Genomic DNA, 15,011 nt, shown 5'->3' with positions numbered 1-15,011 from the left:
ATAAACATAGGACACTTCATATACTGAAAATGAAAGAATTTAGAGGATTCTGCTACCAAGGTATTCCTGAGTATACCATGATAATCACTGTAACACACAAAACATTACACAAGCATATAAAACAAGCAATAGAGTAAGCAATAAATATTTTGACTTTACCAATTAATGCATCACAGTAAAAGGTTATTTAAAAAGCCCATCAAACATATCAACACTACGAAAAATTAATTGGGCATATTCAATAAAACTCTAGATACACCAATCTCAAAAAGAAAAATTCTTTACAATAGGACTTTAAATATTCAAAATTGCACAAGTAAAAGCTATATGGCACAACTCAAGCCACAGAGCCATCAATAAGCTGTATAATTAAGAGCCTTAAAGGAACAATATTAAAAAAATATTTTAAAACCAATTATTACAGTTATGAATTTTAAGAATGTGGCTGGCAAAGATGAGAGTACCTCAAATTAAAGCATAGGCGAAATTCCTTACGTAACATAACGTAACCATCATACGTAACGAACGTATCTTACGTATCTTCATTAACTGCTTTGCCGACCAACACCGACCAACAAGAGACCCGTGAATGCCACTGTATTGATGTTCCCGACTCCTCGCAACTCCAGATCAACAGATGCGTTACTAATGCCGTCCCAGCAAAGAAGGATTCTAAGTCCTTAGAACACTTGTTGTCCGTTAGTCACTTCGATGAGAGATTATTTTAAACGACACTTCTCTCTAAATATATCTATCACCAGAGCTTGAAATTTAGTCTGTGTCCCAATACTGGCTTCACTAATTCTCTCCACATTAATGAGCCCGCCTCGTCAGGGTGTATCTGTGTTAGTGAGGTGGGATGATAAGCGCGACGCTCGATGGTATTTCTAGCGCGGTATAGCCTCTAAGCGCAAGGCTTTGAACTGGCGCGCAGTCTTCTCGTCGTCACAGGATAACTGCGAAATGTGATAGGTGACCGTTACATTATATGGCTGAGAAATGAAGATAAAGGGTTAATGCAAGTCCCTTAAGTGCTTTCAAGAATCTGTACTGGTTGTTTTACGCCTGAAAATTACTCTGAAAACATGCTTTTTAGCCATTTTAACTCTTCTAAAACTACAGTTTAAAAATTTAATCCGAAATCAAAAGTACTTTTCGGCCCTCAGCGAACTCTTAAATGCTTTTTATAAGCAGACCCTACTTGGATATCTCGAGTAGTTTTGAAATCGCGTGGTTTTTTCTGAAGCTCCGCGCACCATGTGTGTGCCCGGGTAGGCGGAGCCCTTAACGTAGTGACGATAGCATTCGAACAGTCTTCTTCGGAGGCGGTCTTGGTGACGTCACGAAGACGGGCGTAGTGACGATTCAGAGCGAGCGGCTGTGCGGGGGACTTCTGGTCGACGAGTCTCTCCGAGGGCTTCCCCTCCTACTGTCTCTCTCTTCTCGACAGCTTTCGAGGGCCTTATATACTCGCCAGTTCGCCACGGAGCTCAGACAAGAACCTTCTGCCATCTTCTGTAATAAGATGTATACACAAGGGACTTTTTTTATGCAAGCGAAGCTTTTTTTCAGTTTAGATGAGTTGAGTGAGAGGGAGTTGATCCCAAGGGGCAAAACAAATGAATGTCATAATCATAATAATAATTTGAATTAATTTTTAATGTATGTTTTCTTTTTAAAATCATATTTATTATGTCTTAAGTTAGTATTGAATTAAAATATAGTATTTTGTATTTTAACCATTTTTAATAGATTTTTAGGGTTGTATAGGATATATATTAATTTTTCATATTAATAAATTGTTTTATATGGTTTATGTTAGTACTAAACTTTTATGTTAAATTGGTCGATGATTCATTAGTAATTGCTGTAGTTTGCAGTTTGTTAGTATGTAATATTATGTTTCATTCCTAGATATAACTTACTATGCTGTGTTTATGTCTCGTGGTTCAGTGTAAGAGAAGGTGTACACGCCACGCCTTAACTGTTTCAAACTAAAGTCGAATAAATAATATCCAAATCTGTGTACCACATGATTTCATGCATTCAGTACATGCTACGATTGACTTAAAATATGTCATTAAATATCTTGAATTTAAATTAAAAAAATGCACTCACTCAAATTAAACACAAAACAAAAAAAAAATCCTGACCTTCAACAGTCAAACTTATCAATGCGTCCAAAAAAATCTTTTTGCGAGCTGATCTCTAGAAACACACGTGTAGTTTCATGTTTAACATTTAGATAATTTGGCAAAGAAAACGTTGTTTTCTAAAACATTAAAACCACTGTAATCTCAGTTTAGCGAAAAATATGTTTCGTGTCCCTTTGAATTGTGTATGCAGCACTGTAATATGCAATAAAGGGGGGAAGGAAAAAGAGACAGCAAAAACTATTATTGTTGATGCATCACAGGCCATTGCATTTTTATTTTTTTTAGGTACTCATGAATTTCATCTTTACAAATCACAAATAGGTACATTTGAGGTCTATTTCTCATGAGCAGTGGTCAACTAATTGAATTCAGTGGATCCTTATCGTTCTGTATATATTTGATACATGAGAAGGGGAAAGAGGAAATGTGATGGAGAAAGTTATCAGTGGGCAGTGGACAATAGCATTTTACGAAATATTTTCTGATTGGTAGCATTGTATGTTCAGTCACACTGAGGTTTTGCATTATTGTAAATTGGCTTCAACTGAAAGTTATTTCTCTAGATAAATAAAGGGAACCTAAACAATGTCCCTGGAATTTAATTTCTGTTTTGGAAACAAATGATTTTTATTCTTGTATTGATATTATTTTTCTTTTCTTTCTTTGTACTCTTTCAACTTATTCTCTGCAGGATAAAAGGGATAAATTAAATTGTATGCTTATAAAGCATGTTTGGACCTTCGTATGTCATGTATATTTATTTTTACCTTTTTTTTCAGATTCACTGGAAGAAACGTCGTGTCAGTCTTCCGCTTGGAGCGCTGGTGAGCATAATATACCATTGTTATTCTTGCTATTGTGTACATCTCGCGCGCCTTTAACCACCCATTACTTTTACTTTCATATAGCCGCTACCCAGTTATAAATTGCTTACGCTTAATTAAATACTTCTAAAAGCCTTGCGTTGTATTCTTTCTGGTCGTTTCTTTTATTTTCACAAAATGTAAAACACGCACACTGCCATGTGTCCTCTAGACTTGTGTTTGTGATCTGATTACGTAAAACTATTGCATAAACACATTTTTTATAATAACTATGATAATTAGGTCTTCATTTTCAAGGGTTACTTTTAAAGAACGAAATTTGAGACAAAGATATCGAAGCTTTTTCTAATAAAATAATTTTTTTTAGAGATAACTGATATAATACACCTTTTTTGTAGAGATTTTGAATAATGATGTATAAGCAAAGTAACTAAAAATCATTTCTTTAAAAAATGAATAAATACTTGTTACTGCAGTACAAAACATTTTAAGTTATAGGCAAGAGTATTGAGTTGCGAGACGTCAATTGATTGACGTCAGTTGAGTTTTTGCTATGCTGCAAACGGTGTGTTTCCTTTTCGCTGACCACAATCAACAATAAATTTTTTGTGTACTTAAAAAGTAATGAGATGAAATTCATACGTTCTACTTACAGATACTATTTCCTTCATTGTTCCGATAATGTGATCCCCCTAGTTTAACGTCATCACGCCTGTCCAATAGAGCGAGGAAACGGAGGTCACGTGATGGTGCCTGAGCCGGTTCCGTGACGTGGCAAGATCTTGCGGGAAAGCTGCGAATGCCACTGTGTTTACCACTGACTTCCGCATTGAGTGATAGGTAGATACCTGAAAAATTCGCGGGTTCATTTCGTGTTATGCTAAAATTTAAATAATTATACCTTAGTGCTGCTTCTGTCATTGGTTCACTGTTAATCTGGAGGACTAAGGGCCAATTAGAAACCCTCACTCATAGAAGTGTCGAATCACAGACCACCCAGTCGAGACGACTCACAAATCAGCAGCCAATGAACAGTTGGCATTTGCCCGAGTGTGTCGAGGATATTGGAGTCTATCCTGGAGGTCATTGAACCCGCGATTTTTTCCGGTCTCTAGTGATAGGACAACAGCGGTCACGCGGGTTATTGTTATAGGCCTTTGATGACAATTTAAGTTCGCTATCCAATACGGCACGATACAAGAGAGTTGCTGGGAGAAGGCAATTGTGGTTGCATGAAAAAAAATAACTAAGGAATTCTGATCATCTTCCGATGAACACGACAGTCATAGGGAATGAGGTGAGCCCGTAAATTTTTTCGCGAAAAGATTTCTAGACCAGCCGTGTGTTAAAACTTTGTAGCATTGTCTGTGTTCCGTGGCTGGCTGTGTTTATTTCAAATACATGCCTACTGTCAGCACATCGTTCATAGCTAAGTACTGGAAAAAAAAATTCTTGGTTTCGATGACCTTCAGGATAGTCAGGACAGTCCTCTGTCTACTCGGGCAAATAACGCTAGTCCATTGGCTGCTGACTTGTAAGTCTTTTCAACTACTTCGCCTGTGATTTGATACTTCTTCGGTTGAGGGTTTCTCGTTGACCCAGAGTCATCCAGACAAACAGCAAGTCAATAACAGAACCAGCTTAAACGTATATCGATTTGAATTTCAGCCTAACGTGAAATGAATCCCCGAATTTTTCCGGTCTCTTTTCATAACCATCCAGTGCAGGCAGAAAACGAGACCTGAATCGCTTGGCCAAATAGGGCAGTGGCTTCTCTTTCTGACTGTCGCCAAATACAAATGAACAAATTGCTAGCGCAGACATTCCTTATTTCAGTCTAATGAGTAATCAGATATTTTTTTTGGGGGGAAAAAATCTGTATTTAAGCATCAGGACTGGGGTGATATTTCTCGTATTTAGGTGGTCTCTCATTGCCTTCTGCATTATGCGGGTGAATGCCCAGTCCTGCATGCGGGGAGAAATCTTTCAAAAAAAGGAAGGAAAAATAATTTTCACACCCGGCCGAGACATAACCCAAGATATTTCAGCTCATCAGCGAGAAGTTCTGGCCCCTGAGCCAAACAGGCAGGTCGCGCGTCGCTGTGGGAGTTGCCAAATGGCAAGACAACCGCCCCGGCGCGGCGCCAAGTCCTACCACGTTAACGTATCGTCGAACGCGTACAACCTTCCGTTCATCCCACACTCCATTTCAAGACACCCCTCTCTCGACTTAACGTCTCCGGATAATAGTTACAAGATGCTCCCTCTCGGCTTCCTTTTATAGGCTCGATAAAAGCCGCCTTTCGTTCCCAAAGTCATTCCGTCCTGTGACGGCGCGGCGCCCGGCGGCGGTAATTAGCCGTCCGTCCTCTCCGTCGGCACGCCTCATTAACGACAGATCCGCGCCTTTAGCGGAGGTAATGGATCCCTCCCCCCGGGGCGGGCCTCCTGCCCCGAACAGCACGTGGCCTCGAGGTCTCTGGTCTTCGTAGGACGCCGTGGAGGCGTCGCGACGCACGCTGTCAGGCGTCTCCGTCTCCCAGCTCCCACGGCGGACGGTACACTGTAAGGCTTATTTTTTTTTTGTAAACGGAACAGATGTTTGTACATTTGTACATTTGCATGAAAACAACTGTAGCGCTACAAAATAGTTTTCGCAGTAATAACTGTTTTTTTTTTAATTCTTACCCGGGACATTATTTTATGCTTTGTGTTGTCCCAGTACCTCCAATAGTTAAAACTTATTTGCAAACCGTTCCCTGAATTATCTTTCCAGTATTAACTGCGCACATTAATAAACATGATACAACAAAATAAAGTTAATTAATTAATATTCGATTATCATTTACGTGGTTTTAAAGATCGTCCTTGAATGAAAAATCATTTAAAATATAAAATTATGCGCCAATTTTCGTAAGATAAACTCAGTATTATTTCGAAACACGTATCCTATTTTATATAATAACCACAGCCATGTGGGGTACAAATTTACTACATTTTTCTTGTAGTATTACAATCTATTTCTTGTCGAGTGTTTTCCAAAGGAATCTCTTGTAAAGGACAGAAAATGTTTTTCTGCGTAGGGTTTGTTACGTCACAAAAGTGAATTATTTAAGACAGCCAATTTATATTAATAGTTTATGGGAAATTAGAAAGTAATCAAATACTTTCTAATTTTTCGATTAAAATATTTTCATTTATAAATATTTGATAAAAAAATTTGTTTGTTAAAAACTAAAGAATCAATCTGGATTAAAATAGCAAAAAAGGACGTTAACAGTATAACAGGCAAAAAAAAACCGGGAACTATGTGATACTAAATGTGTAAAAACTGTAACCAGAAAAATCATTTTTGCTATCACCATTTAATATCCTGCATTTCTTTATACTCAAATGCCTTCTCGTGATAACCTTTTCAGTGCTGCTTTAATAATAATTGCAAATTATTTTATTTTGCACACTTTTATTACCTTTTAGTGTTTCGACGGACAAATATCATCCGCAGTTAGTTTAAGTGTAATGTTCAGTTACTTGGGCCAATACGCAAAACAATTTCTTGAGCCCATTAATTCTCAAATGCGAATTGTGGGAGACGTGATTGACATAGTCGTGAGCCGGTGGGTTTTCTCTGGGTTATGCCACACCCTCCTTAAATGCCCCATCTCTCTGTATCACTTCTCATCCGTATATAGTAACTTTTCATGTTGAGATACGACGAATTTTAAGGTCATTATGTTTGTTTCACTGCACAGAAAATAATTTTCTGTACTTTTACATAAGATTCCTTTGGAAACCAGTTACCAAGCAATAGTTGGTAATACTATAAGAAATATATTGTACCTCTGTACAACACATGGTTATGGTTTTCTGCCTTCGTTAAATACGTTTTTCGAGATAATACTGAGTAATTCTTACAAAAATTAATATTTATTACAAAAATTTCGCATGATTTTAATGTTAATTTATGTTTCATAAAAGCATAATTTGTTTAAATAATAAATTGATAAAATAATCGAATATTAACAATATGGATCTATTTTGTTGTATCATGCTTATAATGTGAGCAGTTACTACTAGAAAACTATTCAGGGAACGGTTTACGAATAACTTTGACTATTGGAGGTACTGGGACAACTCAAAGCAAAAAATGCTCGGGTAAAAATCCGAACCCAGTATAAATGCGAACACTATGTTGTAGTGTTACAGTTGTTTTCATGTTAATGTACAAATTTACATATATCTGTAATATTTAATGAGTATTTCTGTTAAATTTACTAAAAAAAAAAATTACAGTGTGCAATTCACATTGTTGTTTCATCATATAAACATTGGAACTAAATTTGTTTTTTTTTTGTTTTTTTTTTTGTGCTAGAATATTCTACAGGTTACCTTACTACACGGTAAAAAAAATTCACAACAAATTCAAGAAGAATACTGGTTACAAGTTACCCTGTGATCGAAAGCCGTTAGGTAACTTATTCTTTTTTTTATGACAGCGAATTTGTATATTGAAGTCAGGTAAGATATTCATAACTCAAATTATTGGCTTACACTGTAAGTTCATTCCCTGTGCTTCCACAGATGGATCATGCTCTACATCTTAAAGTGGTTGTGGCGGGGGGGGGGGGGGGGTGGAGACGGATGGTATCGATGCTGGGATGGGTCTGCTCAGCCTGTCGGCACAGCCAGGTCTACCAACCGTCGCCAAACCCTGATGAAATGGCGTATCCATTTCTCTGTGGGCTCTCAGAGTGACCGCGTTCTGCCCAACAGGGAACATGTGCGCACCCACGGACTCAACTATTCTCTCCGGCACCATGTGGTGATCAGTCTGTAGAGGGGCTGTAGGTGTAGACCCCGACAAGGAAGCCCACACGCTCCTGTCCTGCCTCTTCCTCACAATGCTTCGATAATGCGAAGTCATGGCGGATGGAAACCGCTTAGTTTTTGACTAGTGAAGTGAAAGGAAGTCGGTCGGACGGGGAAAGACCCTAAGTAGGTCCTACAGTCACCGACCTGGTGCCATTGCACGGGATGTCCAGCAGACATACTATGTCAGAGACCGTAGGGGAGTCTTCCAGTTCCCAAACTGACCCCTGGACCTACCCTCGCTCAAGATGTTCGCCACTGGGATCGCTCCTTGTCTTTCCGGCGTAGCTCCTCTCATTTAAAACCAGCGGTATCATGAGGAGGTGGGAGTACCCTCGCTCAAGAGAGGCCTTGTTGTTGTTGTTGTTGTAACTGTGTTGGACCAGCTAGTCTCTGACACTTGCACCCAAGGTTGGGCATCGACCCCTCAAACGACTACTGGTCTACTCGCAAGAGTCACCCCAAGAGAGTCATGGTTACACCCAATCCTAGCAAAATGAAATCCAATACGCGTGAAGCCGAGCCTTGAACCCTAATTATTTAATTCATACTGCATTTAACTATTCAAATAGATTTAGCTTTGTAATCTAGTTAGGGACGTCGAGAGGGAGTGAATATGAGGGAGGAGGGGGAAGTTGAGTTTTCTATGTATGTTTAATTGCATGGGCTTAATCTGATAGGATAAACATCGCAAATGTATTGTTAACAGAATATTTTAGAAAACCTTGCAAGTTATGCGATATGATTGGATCACGTTTGAAGTTATGGCCATGGTAATATTTAGAACTGTGGGGTTTTCAAAGTTGTACATTATATAAACGCGGAAGGGGCCCGACGAAATCATATGCCCCACGGCCGTTAGTTTAGTTTTTTGCAACTGCCCTGAATGTAGGGCGCGCTTAGCTGGTGTTCGCTGCTCGCCCCCAGTTGTCGCGTTCACCGTGCACTGCGAACATTTGTTACGTACTTTTACAAGGAAACTCAGTTGCCAACGATTTCACTTGTAAAGCTTCAAGGCAGGTTTTTGTACCATTTGTAAATTTACAAAGCTCTGCCCACTAGTATTACAAGTGATGTCATTGGCAATTTAATTTCCAAGCATTTTCCTTTTAAAAGTACAAAATATTTATACAGCGTGTTGTATCCAACTCGTGGGCAGTGGACGCCGCACTGAAAATGCCCCTTTTTAGGGGGCCGAGCCGGCCGGATAGAATAATAAAAAAAAGGTGATGAAATGAATTTCAGGGGTAGAGGAGGAAAATGAGAAAAAGAAAGAAAAATTTTCTGACGAATAGGGAAGAAGAGAAAAGCGCAATTTATACCGCGGCGCTAAACAGCCTCCGGGAGACAGAGAGCCATATTTTCCCTCACGTCACCCGCCGTTCGAAAAGAAGAAAAAATGAAGAACATGTCTCGCCCCAGACGAGGAGCCGGGGTCTTTTGTTCTCGTATCTGCCCTCAGATTCGTAACTTTCGGATAAGTTCCCTGCTGCTTGCGCCCAGCCGAGGAGGAGAGGGGATTGGCAATAAAGAGAGAGAGAGAGAGAGAGAAAGTGTGTAGATCTACGCCGTTGTCTCGGCGAGGTGTCGTAAGGAAATCCTTCTGGGACGCTTCCGCCGCGCCGCCGCCGTCTCGTTGGGGCTTTGCGGCTGCATAACTCTACCCAGCAACAACCACGCGTCAACCCTCTCGCCGATTCAACATCCCCTCCCCCCCCCCCCCCTTGAGCAGTATAAAGCCACCCGTCAGCTGGTTAAGGCTCCCGCTAGCAGGTTAAGGCCCCCGCTAGCAATTTAAGGCTCCCGCTAGCAGGTTAAGGCCCCCGCTAGCAGGTTAAGGCCCCCGCTAGCGCCCCAAATAAGAACAAAAGGTCTACTATAAAATGTAAACCGCAAAAATTCATGTACCAAAAATAAAATCTATTGTGGGTGTATTTAATAATTATTTCCCCAAATTTTTTTTTTAAATTATGATGTACTTTTTTCAACTGATATAACCAATTAACAAAAAAGAGTGAAAGTCCGGGGCTATAAAATTGTAAGGGCTGCCAACTGTACGCAATTATATGTACCATGTTCTAAGCTTATAAAACAAAGTCTGGCCGAAAAGTGTCTGTTTGCGACAGCATTCACTTTGCTATTTGATGTCAGTGAATGTACTGTTTACTAGTAATTTCGGCAACACTTTGACCTTCTTGCTGTTATGAAAAGCGCCCGCGCAATAAACGCGCGGGGCTGCTGCTCTTTCCCGAGATTTCACATGCAGATTTTCATCTGGTTCCTCTCATAAATTATTAATGCGTGCGAGTATCGGAAAGCTCCCGCGCGCCGTGCAGGCACCGGGTGCGCTCCGTAGGTGCTGGCGCGACCACCTGCTCCCGCCAGAATCGGCGTGGTCCATCAGCCGCGGGCAATCAATCATTTCGTCTTCCTCGCCAGGAAGTATTGACAGCTAGGGTGTTCCAATTTCATTTATTCATAATTTCGATCCGGAGATAATTTTTTCCTGAAATAGTTATCTCTGGGTTTACATTGTCTGCTCAAGGCCTTTGTGTCTTCGTGCATTTAAGGCACAAAAAATATAATATATATATTTTTTTATTTTAGCCCAGTTAATAATTGTTTATACATAAAATCTAAAAAAAGTTACTCATAAATTTCTAACAAGTTACTTTCTAGTACATTAAGCGCAAAATTTTTGCCAATCACGGCAAACGAGGAGGGAGGTCAAAGGTTGTAATGGGTAGGATATAGAAATTAATGAATGTAAAGTTTTATCTTGGTCATGTAAGTAAATTTAATTTCTCCAAAATGTTTTTTTTAATAATGCTTTATCACCCATTTTAAAGGTGATGCTATGAAGTTGCGCTGGTTAATGTTTATTCATTCTCAATGGTCAGTTTTAAAGATACAGTAGTTAAAATATTTCAATATTTTATAATAAAATCTTGGTGTACTTGTACGTGCTTTAGAAGTTATACTTCTTTTTCATTTAATACACTAAACTATTTTAAAATTTATTGAATGAAAAACTAATTTAATAAATACTCAGTATTGAATATTAATATAAACATGTGTTCAATGAACTATTTAAATTAGTAGAATAATAAAGTTAAATTTTAAATAATAATATTTAAAACAAAAAAAAGTGTCAAGGTTTATTCTAAATACTTAATTTTAATTATTTCAATAATAATAATGTAATAATTTATAAGTTATAGTGCAATTAAATTATTCTTGAGGGAACATAACAATGCACTTGAAAATTTTATAAACACAATTCTATCAATAATATTCACAATAATTAAATTGTTTTAATTATATGTAACAGTAATCAATTTCAATCATAAATTTGTGAACGCGTCTCACACGTACTTCCGCATCCGCCGCTAGAATTCGCTGCCGGAGCAGCTGCGTCGACTATAGAACCATTCGATTTGCAGAGCGACATGTTAAACTTCATAATGAAACTTCACCGATAAAAACGAAAAAAAAAAAAAAAATTTAATTCTCAACTCTGATTTGGACCTGATTTTTGAAAATAAATTTTATTTAAATATTATGGGTATGCCACTGCCACGCCTCAAACAGAAGAAAAAAAATAAACTGAATCGAATTTTGACAATCAACTTATCAAACAAACACTATCGCTGGGACTAGGATGGAGGGAATGAAACACTAACTAAATAATCCATCTGGAATCCCACAGTTTTTAAAAGGCCTTCATATTCGCTATTATTTAAACCAAAAAAAAATTACTGTTTCTGTATGACGGAAAAGATAATAATTGAAGAAATACTGGATAGGTATGAGGGTGAATGATCTATCTATCATCGCTTAAGTTAAAAAATTCCTAAAAAAATAACTTTGCTGCGTCTCCGCGCTACGAGAACTGCAGATAGACAGATGATCTCATTAATTAACATAGATTTTATAGGCAAGCCAAGCGCAGTGGTGATCGGAGCAGGTCGGAGAGACCAGATCGAGAGGACTTTGATACGGGGGGAAGCCTTCATTTCACAGACGAGAGAGCCACACCCGAAGTTCCCCGAAGTTCATGCTCGCTTTTTTTTTCCGTTCTATCTCATTGTATAAACCGTTGTGGCATTAAATTTTGCGGTTGATTAGGATAGGTTAGCTACATTTTAAATACTTTAAAACATTGTGGATGGTTGGTTATATTAGGTAAGTATAGCTACATTAAAAATACTGTAAAATCATTTTATGGTTGCTTAGCAAATAACTTTTTTAATATGTAGCTATCCAGGGCTAAGAAAATGTTTACATGATTTCACAGTATCTTTAATGTAGCTAGCTATCTTAACCAAATCAACCGTCCACGATGTTTTAAAGTATTTATAATGTAGCTAACCTAACCTAATTGACCATTAGTTATCATGAGTTACAATGAACAAAACAAAAACCCCGAAGATGCACGATCGTGCGTTTGGCTCGAGAGAGTCTGTTAAAAGAAGGCTTCCCGTGATCCGGGCTGAGTGACCCGGATCACGTCCGGACTCCTCGCCGCCCGGTGATCCTGTCAGCGCCGGGCCGGGAGGCGGTTCAGCGCTCCTCTCATTGGCTCTCGCCTGAACACGACCGCGCTGGCTGGACGGGCTCGCGAGGGGAATCAGCTCGCTCCGAGCACGCAGTGGGTCAAACTCATTCACAAGGATAACATCTGCAAGTTGGTCGGGAACGTAATCGACAACAATTATTCAGACCGTGCTTGCAGTATAAAGATGAGAAATTCTTCCCTTTTTTTTTTGTTAGTTATTTTTTTTAGTTGCCCAACAACAATTAAACGATCCTATATAACGTGTTTTATTAACGTAAAATGATGACCTTTCTGATAAACTGAAACTACTCAATAGGAAACCTGAAGATTGCTCGAGTATACGGTTGACATTTCAACGTGGAAATCTTTCTCTAAATGCTTGCGTTAATAAAAAATACTGCCACCGTTTTATGACTACCATCTCCAGTTTGTTTGGTTCCTATTACAGCCACGTGTAAAAACGTTCTATTTGTTGCTACGAATTTACCAGCCAGCTAAAAAAAAAGCATGAAAGTTTAAGTTTTGATACAACAAACTAATAAATAATGCTCGAATTTTAAGAACTATTTATTATGACATTTCTGAATAACCGTTGATTTGTGATTTCGACACTATACACAGAAAAAAAATTCTACACTACAGTGTTTTTCGTTTTTAGTTTTGAAACGCTTGCATTTCGTTGACAACGGTATTTCAAACCAAAACGTAGTTTTTATGTTTTGATTTCAGACTACCATTAGGCTAAAGACTTGCGCAAAGCGCTTTTTTTTTTTTTTTGCTGTTGGAATAAAATAGATGCTCCCATCCTCTCTGACTTTAGTCCATGTTGAGAAGTAATAAAAGCGGGCGTGCGCGTGTGTGTCGCCACGCCAATGCAGCTGGTGGGGGCACACCCGGAGGAGTGGTGGGGGGCAGAGTCCCCGGGCCATCCTCCACAAGGGCCTTGTCACGTGAGGCGGACCGCGGCCCGACAACCAGGAGGATCTGCTTTGAACTCTCCGACTGACGCCCGATCCGTCCCGAGCCTAGCCGAAATTTCACCGGTCGTTCAGGAAACTTCGCGGTTAAAATAACAAAAAATTGCAAAAAATTAACATTATTTTTTTTATAAGAGTATTTTTAACGTCACTAACATAACCAAGCCAACCTTTTATTTTTGCATAGAAGCGACCACCTACACATACGAAACCCTACCTTCCCCCCCCCCCCCCCAAAAAAAAAAAGAGTGATTTTTTTTTTCGCAAAGAATTGTAATACCTACTTTAACGACGAATTTACGCATTATTTAAGAAACTCGCCTAACCCAACAAATATTTGTTTTTAGTTAAGTTTGCCTGGATTGCGAAAACATTCATACACTCCCGGGAAATAAAAAAAATGTGTGTGTGTACTTAAGTATGCGCGTTAGAAGTTATATTTACATGGCGTGATAAAAAAAAACTAAATTTTGTTTCGCATGAAAATAATTAAGAGAAATAAAATAATAAAAGTACTGAAGTCGTTACCCCTTGGAAGGGGAAACGAGGGTGAAAGTTAGAGTGAACACAAAAAACTGTGTTGTGAGAGACGCTAATTTTATTATCAAGATGTTGCTACAGAACAATTTACCTGTAATGCATTTACACGATTATATCGAACACTCGTGTATTCTGGACGAAATGTACATTCTTCGGATAATTGCAGTTACCCCAAGACAGAAAGGCGATATATTTTTTTCAGGCTCAAAAAAGAGTAAAGAATCATTGAAAGAAAAATTTAATTCAGCATATATATATATATTATACATGAGCTCTTTGCAAAAAATTAGTTACTTGCTCCCTGAATTAAATCAACAAAGTAAAGAAATAACATCATTTACCGAATTCAAAGCAAGCATGCGGTGTTTCCATGTCGTCCGGTCGATGCCAAACAGTTAATTACCACTGATTTGTTTTGTTGTGTTTTTTTAATTTCTGCAATACGGATGCCTTAAATAATTAAATGCGTTATTCTGAGATTTTCTACAAATATGTTTATCATGAACTAAGTTAATAATTTACACAAATTTTATCAAGCTTTCGAAGTCAGTAGAATGTTTTAATTTGCAGTCTTGCAGCCGTGGGCGAAAATCTGTAGGTTTCCCCGAGGGGGATGTGGGTAGGGAAGTATGCCTATTTCATAGTTACGATTCTGCAAGTGTAAGCGGGCCCCCGTCAGAGAAGGGCGTTTTGATTATAGAGGGGTGGGACACCCTGCCTTTTCCACCCGGATATACGCCCGTGCCTGCAGCTTTGCAGTTTATATGCACGAAGCCGCACCTGCATCAAGTCAACTTCCAACTAGATGCCCTCAAAAATTTTTATCTCCAGAGGAGTTTTAAAACTGAAAACTATTTCCTCGTAACAATAAGCTCACCGTCGCTTAATTAAAACAATTCTTTGTAGCGCCTGTCGTAGCTTGATTAATTGTAAATGGTATAAACGGGTTAGAGTAGTGAAAAATTGACAATTTAATTTACCCCCAGCTTGAGAAGTCGTAACTCTACGTCACCGGTAAGTTTTGATAGTTTCCTTTTTTTTTTGTTTCGACTGCGAAATCAGCAAGATGGCGAGGGGAAAAAAAACC

At 38.7% G+C, this 15,011-nt stretch overlaps 1 protein-coding gene across 1 annotated transcript in view; it reads left to right on the top strand.

Moving 5' to 3' along the window:
* The window catches only part of LOC134530439 (tyramine receptor 1), a 177,265-nt gene that overhangs the window by 29,637 nt on the left and 132,617 nt on the right, over positions 1-15,011 (top strand). Inside the window, exon 2 of the mRNA XM_063365259.1 lies at positions 2,936-2,980. The gene's annotated coding sequence lies outside the window, so the exon portion shown is untranslated. The remainder of the gene's footprint in view (positions 1-2,935; positions 2,981-15,011) is intronic.

Source organism: Bacillus rossius, chromosome 3, assembly GCF_032445375.1.
Source record: "Bacillus rossius redtenbacheri isolate Brsri chromosome 3, Brsri_v3, whole genome shotgun sequence".
Classification (NCBI taxonomy): Eukaryota; Metazoa; Arthropoda; class Insecta; order Phasmatodea; family Bacillidae; genus Bacillus; species Bacillus rossius.
The sequence above is the reverse complement of the archived record's forward strand: the minus strand, read 5'-3'. Positions and strand labels throughout refer to the sequence as shown.